The sequence below is a fragment of the Babylonia areolata genome, chromosome 35 (genome assembly GCF_041734735.1).
Source record: "Babylonia areolata isolate BAREFJ2019XMU chromosome 35, ASM4173473v1, whole genome shotgun sequence".
NCBI lineage: Eukaryota > Metazoa > Mollusca > Gastropoda > Neogastropoda > Buccinidae > Babylonia > Babylonia areolata.
In genome coordinates, this window is record NC_134910.1 from 1200001 (window position 1) to 1207500 (window position 7500).

A 7500-nucleotide genomic window follows, 5' to 3' on the forward strand; every position below is an offset into this window, starting at 1 on the left:
GAGACGAAAGAGACGTCTGTCTGTCTGTCTGTCTGGGTCTTCGGCCATCTGTCTGTCTGTCTGTCTGGGTCCTTGGCCATCACAGGTGAGCACAAGGTGGAGAGGAAAGAGACGTCTGTCTGTCTGTCTGTCTGTCTGTCTGGGTCTTCGGCCATCTGTCTGTCTGTCTGTCTGTCTGGGTCCTTGCCCATCACAGGTGAGCACAAGATAGAGAGGAAAGAGACGTCTGTCTGTCTGTCTGTCTGTCTGTCTGGGTCCTTGGCCATCACAGGTGAGCACAAGGTGGAGAGGAAAGAGACGTCTGTCTGTCTGTCTGTCTGTCTGGGTCTTCGGCCATCTGTCTGTCTGTCTGTCTGGGTCCTTGCCCTTCACAGGTGAGCATAAGGTAGAGAGGAAAGAGACGTCTGTCTGTCTGGGTCCTTGCCTATCACAGGTGAGCACAAGGTAGAGAGGAAAGAGACGTCTGTCTGTCTGTCTGTCTGGGTCCTTGCCCATCACAGGTGAGCGCAAGGTAGAGAGGAAAGAGACGTCTGTCTGTCTGTCTGTCTGTCTGTCTGGGTCCTTGGCCATCACAGGTGAGCACAAGATAGAGAGGAAAGAGACGTCTGTCTGTCTGTCTGTCTGGGTCCTTGGCCATCACAGGTGAGCGCAAGGTAGAGAGGAAAGAGACGTCTCTCTGTCTGTCTGTCTCTCTGTCTGTCTGTCTGTCTCTCTGGGTCCTTGCCTATCACAGGTGAGTACAAGGTGGAGAGGAAAGAGACGTCTGTCTGTCTGTCTGTCTGTCTGGGTCCTTGGCCATCACAGGTGAGCACAAGATAGAGAGGAAAGAGACGTCTGTCTGTCTGTCTGTCTGTCTGGGTCCTTGGCCATCACAGGTGAGCACAAGATAGAGAGGAAAGAGACGTCTGTCTGTCTGTCTGGCCATCACATTTCAGCATTGGGGTCTATATGATTTTTGTTTTGTTTTAAGATTACAGTGTTTTCTTTTCCCCTCTCTCACCTTCACAGATTCTCTGGCTTTTATTTTTTTTTTTTTTTTTTATTTTTTTTTTTTAGTGAAGGAATGTCTCAATGCATTGGGCTTATGTGAAGATCAGGTATCTGCCTTTTTATTATTTTTTTTCTTTCTTTGTTTTTTTCCCTTAGATTTTGTGTTTGCTTGTTTTGGTTTATATGGACCACTCTGCACGCACACTTCGACACCTCTTTGAAACTGAAACTGGGACTTTGGGGTTGGGTGTGTGATGGTGGCGGTGTGAAGGGGTGTGGTGGAGGTGTGAAGGGGTGTGGTGGAGGTGTGAAGGGGTGTGGTGGAGGTGTGAAGGGGTGTGGTGTCTTCACGGCTGGGGTGTTGACATGGTGTTGGTCTGCTGGTTTGGTTCTGAAGTAAAACAGCTTGTGTTGATTGTTTTTGTTGTTGTTTTTTTGTTTTTGTTTTGTTTTGTTTCTTGGTTGGTTGAATGTTGGGATTTCATTGTTCTTTCCTTCTTTTTGTGGGGGTGGGGGGATGGGATTTTCTTTAATGGAAAATTTATCTGTTCTCATGGCTTGACCATTTCCCCCCCTCTGTTGTTGCTGAAGCTTGCCAGTTTCTTTCTTTCTTTATGTTGATGATGATGATGATTGTTAGCATTGTTAGCATTATTAGTATTATTATTATTCTTATTATTCAAAAAGATTTTAAAACCCTTTTTCTGCCTCTTTCCTTGGTGTGAAGAAGAGGGGTAGAGGAGTGATTACTGATGGAAAGTCACTCAAACTAATTTGAAATTTTGTGATTTTTTTTTTTTTTTTTTTTTTTTTTTTTTTTACCATAACAGATGAAAGTTTTGGCTATATATATATATATAATACTCATTTTTATAGATCTATTTATTTTGCTTCACTGTGGCACCGGACCAAATTCATGCCCCCCCCCCCCCCCCCCCACACACCCCCACCCTGTTCCTCCCCCCTACCCTCTCTCCTCACAGATCTTACAGACTTGATACAAATGATTTGTGTGTGTGTTTACATATACCTGCATTCCTGGTTCTTGTTCTATTTATTTGGGGTTAATTTTCACCTTAATTTTACACCTTTGAGGTTTGTTGGGGTTGTTTTTTTCTTTCGTTTTTTTCTCAAAGACATTTCCATTTAAGTGTAAAAGTATTTTTCATAGTATTTTCGTTATAGTGTTCCATGATGTATTTTCAGTATAGTATTCCATGATTTTTGAAGGACTATGATTCTCAAAACTAGGAGGCAAAATTGCACTGGCTCTTAGTGCTGCAGCCTTGTGGGCTCGTTGGCCTTTGGGAGCCATCCCAACGCCGACTGTCCTAAAACCCTGTTGGCCGAGAGAGTGGGGATGTACTTGGGCAAGACACTCTCCACTATAATCAAATTCTAGCCCAAATAGTCGGAACAGCAGTTGCCTCCTCTGCTGTTGTGATGGTCATAGTCGGACACGACTGACTATCATATATATATATTCCATGATGTATTTTCATGATAGTGTTCCATGGTGTATTTTCATGATAGAATTCCATGGTGTATTTTCATGATAGTGTTCCATGGTGTATTTTCATGATTCCATGGTGTATTTTCATGATAGTGTTCCATGGTGTATTTTCATGATAGTGTTCCATGGTGTATTTCTGTCATGTGCTCCACTCACCCAGTCTTGGTTCATGTCTGTCTCTGAGCACCACTTCCCCCCACCCCCCTCCTACCAGCTGCTGTCTCTCTCTTTGTCTCTGTCTCTCTGTTCTCTCTCTCCTTCCCCCCCCCCTCTCTATCTCCCTCCCTGTTCCTGTCTTTGTTTCTCTCTCTCTCAATCTCTGTACCCATCTCTGTTTCTCTGTCTGTCTGTGGCCCACAAATATATATATATATATATATATATATATATATATATATATGTGTGTGTGTGTGTGTGTGTCCACGTCAGTTTTTCACTGTTTACGTGACAGTTTTTCACTGTTCATGTGACAGTTGATTGTGACAGTTTCAGACTGTTTGCGGCATGTGTGTACATAGTGATGTACATTAACTGTAACCCTTCCATTTCTTGTCTTGAGACTTGCCACATCAACCCCCCCACCTTCTCTCTCTCTCTCTCTCTCTCTCTCTCTCTCTCTTTCTCCTTCCGTGTATCCGTGATAAAGAGATGTGCCAAAACCTCCCTCACAAGTTTCCAGTCAAATTGGCTGCACCCTCCCCCCCCCCTTTCTCTCTCTTTGTCTCTCACTCTCACCCCCCCCCCCCCCCCCCCCACACACACACACACACACACTCTTCACCCCTACCTTATGGCCGCCAACTGTATCTCAGAATCAAACCTTGTCTATGTATTTCCTGAAGCCATGCCCCTGACTTTGTGTGCATGCGTGTGCCCCCACCCCTGCCCCTCACAACTACACACACATACATGCACGCTCACACCCCCACGTGAGCACACACACACACGCTCTCTCTCTCTCTCTCTCTCTCTCTCTCTCTCTCTCTCTCCCTCTCTCTCTCTCTCTCTCTCACACACACACACGCACACGCATCCTCTGCACGGAAATGCACACAACCCTCCTCCCCCCCCCCCATCCCTCCCACAATGCATCACTCGGGCTTCCTGTTTCAGACTGCTTGACTGTGTACAGCTGATAACATCACCCCCACCCCCACCCCTACCCCTCCCACCTCTCCCTCCCTCCCCCTCACCCCCCCACCCACCCTCCCCAGGGGCACAAAGTTCCCAGCGACACCTGTCCCTGTCTCTGTCTCTGTTTTGTATACAGGTGTGGATGTGTTGCAAAAGAAAACATTAGAGGGGCTCAGTATTCTTTCCCCCCTCTCCCTTTTCATGTATATGCCTACAGGTGTAATGGGGTACCTATCACATTGCCTACAGGTCTAATGGGATACCTATCACATTGCCTACAGGTCTAATGGGGTACCTATCACATTGCCTACAGGTGTAATGGGATACCTGTCACATTGTCTACAGGTGTAATGGGGTACCTATCACATTGCCTACAGGTCTAATGGGGTACCTATCACATTGCCTACAGGTCTAATGGGATACCTATCACATTGCCTACAGGTCTAATGGGGTACCTATCACATTGCCTACAGGTGTAATGGGGTACCTATCACATTGCCTACATGTCTAATGGTGTACCTATCATTGCCTACAGGTCTAATGGGGTACCTATCACATTGCCTACAGGTCTAATGGGGTACCTATCACATTGCCTACAGGTCTAATGGTGTACCTATCATTGCCTACAGGTCTAATGGGGTACCTATCACATTGCCTACATGTCTAATGGTGTACCTATCATTGCCTACAGGTCTAATGGGGTACCTATCACATTGCCTACAGGTCTAATGGGGTACCTATCACATTGCCTACAGGTCTAATGGGGTACCTATCACATTGCCTACAGGTCTAATGGTGTACCTATCATTGCCTACAGGTCTAATGGGGTACCTATCACATTGCCTACAGGTCTAATGGGGTACCTATCATTTCCTACAGGTGTAACGGGATACCTACCCTCTGTCATGGCTCCTGCTTCATCGCACCCCCACCCCCACACCCTCCTTTTCGCCTGGACCCCCCGCCCCTCCCCCCCACCCCCACCACCTTGTTATGCAAATGTATGTAACTGATAGGTGGAAGGTACCACTGGAGTGTGTCAGCTGAACAACATCGCTGAACTGAAACCAGCACTGTGATTTTTCCTTTCTTTCATCTTTGTCTCAGCCTCTGTCGCTGTCTGTCTGTCTTTTTCCCTCTCTCTCTCTCTCAAGAGCTTTCTGTCTTCCTCTCTGTGTCTGTCTGTATCTCTCTGTCTCTGTATCTCTCTGTTTGTGTCTGTATCTCCCTCTGTCTTTGTCTCTGTGTCTGTCTGTATCTCTCTGTCTCTGTTGCTGTCTGTTTGTGTCTGTGTCTCTATCTCTCTCTGTCTTTCTCTCTGTGTCTGTGTCTGTATCTCTCTCTGTCTTTCTCTCTGTGTCTGTCTGTATCTCTCTGTCTCTGTTGCTCTCTGTTTGTGTCTGTGTCTGTATCTCTCTCTGTCTTTCTCTCTGTGTCTGTCTGTATCTCTCTCTGTCTTTCTCTCTGTGTCTGTGTCTGTATCTTTCTCTTTCTTTCTCTCCCCCTCTTCCTCTGTCTCATTTGTACAAATGATTCCTGCTAATTTATTCTCGTTAAAAGAAAGTTGTTCATGCTGGCTTCTTTTTTTTCTTTTTTTGCGTGTAAGTTGTGTTTATGTGCTGGATTGTAAACAGTGTCAGTGTTTACATAAGGCACGGTGTCAGTGTTTACATAAGACGCGTTTGTACCACTGTTGCAGCTACAGTTTCTACAGTTGTTCATTAGTCCTTGTAATATGACGTAATGATGTGGATGCACTGTCATTCTTGTGTTTTGAAATCACGTTGTTTTTTCCCCCATCACTTTGATTATGCTGTTTTGTTTTGTTTCTTTATGTATTTTGCTGACCCGATCTGATCTGTTTATATCATTTGTCATAATTTCTTTGTTTTGAAATCACATGTTTATTCATCAGTTTGATTATGTTTATTTGTTTTATTTATATGTGTATCTCGCTGGTCAGATCTAATCTGTTATTACCCTTTTCTTTATATATATATATATATACATACATACATACACTTCTTGACCTTTTTTCCAGAAACTTACGTGCTTGTATTTTTCCAAGCAGAAAGAGAAGAAAGTAATTATAAAGCTCAGTTTTATAATCCTATCTCTCATAACCCGATTCTGTTAAGGTAGGCTACTGTACCGGTACACTGGAAGTGGGTGTTAATTTCTAATGGACTACTTGCTAACTAGTTATCAACATCGTATTGTGAGTTTTCAACAAGCAGCAGAACTACGCGATTAATTTTTGAAACGTGTGTGTGTGTGTGTGTGAATTCATTTTATTACAAAATGTATGACCAAGTATCATCACATACACTCCTCCTCCTCCTCCTCCCTCCCTCCCCTCCCTCTGCACCTCATCCAGCAATGTAGTCCCTATGGAGGTTGCAGTAGATTGATTTTGCACGACAAATTGGAATATGTGTACGATTTATGACGTATATTGCACGAGGGTTGTTTTGACGTCACTTGTACGTCTGAAGTTTCGTCAGATCGTGTTGTGGTGACGGCATGTGGGGAATGTCGTCAAATCCCAAGGGGGTAGGGGGGACGGGGGGAATGGGGGGGGGGGAGTATGTGTGTACACTCCATGTAGTGATGACGATTTGATCTGAACAACATGTATAATTATATAATTTTTTGTTTTTTCTTTTCTTTTCTTTTTTTTTCTCGGGGTCCAATGACGTAAAAATGTCTGTGTGACGTGTTCTCAACTGTGACAATAAATGTTTCGGTGCACTGCACGACCAAACATATTGCATGTCGTGCTGGTGTGTGTGTGTGCTTGCGTGTACGTGCGAGTGTGTGTGTGTTGTGCGCGCGCGTGTGTGTCTTGTTTTCAGTGCACGGCGGATCTCTCTCTCTCTCTCTCTCTCTCTCTCTCCTGTTGTGCAAAAATATTTGCTTAACAATACTTAACTTTATGTTGCCTATGTAGACTTTAAGTAGACCTTCGATTCCGTGAATCGCAATGCTCTGTGGCATGTTTTGCGTGAAAGTGGTGTCAATGCAAAATGGGGAATTGTATATGGCTCTGTCAGAGGTATGTATAAATCAGTACTACTTGCATGTGTGCGTGCGAATGGTGTGTATAGAGAATGTTTTAGTTGTCCAAATGGCGTTAAACAAGGTTGTAATTTGAGCCCACACATGTTCTCATTTTTCATAAATGAATTATCGGTGGAACTGTCAAGAAAAGGAAGACATGGAATTCAGTTGATTCCGTGAGCTGTTGAACTATTCTTACTATTACTCGCAGATGATGGTATTTTTTTGGCAGGTACTGTTAAGGGTTTACAAAACCAGTTAAATGCTTTGAGATAAGAAGCAGGTCGCTTAGGCTTAACAGTTGATTTAGATGAAACTAACATTATGGTTTTTAGAATGGGTGGGCATCTGTCAGTACATAAAAGTGGCCATATGGAATGCGGATGTTAAAGTTAAAGTATTTGGGAATGGTATTTTCATCAAAATCAAGTTTAAACGATGCATGGGAAGGATCTTGAAGGAAAACATAGAAAGGTGTAATATATATATACATATAGAGAGAGAGAGAGAGAGAGAGAGAGAGAGATACATAGATATATAAGATGTTTAACTTGATTGATTATCATCTGTTTTAGAACATGTTTGATACACAAATTGAACCTGTCAGTAGAAGTTTGAGGTCTGAAGGTAAACTCACAAATGGAGAATGTGCACACCTATGCAATAAAACGTTTTCTGAATGTACCAATTCACTCATCCAACAAAGTATTATGAGGGGAAACGGGCAGATATCCTTCGTACATAAAAACTTTAGTGAAATGTATTAAATGTTGGTTGAAATTATTGAAGCTTCCACGATCACG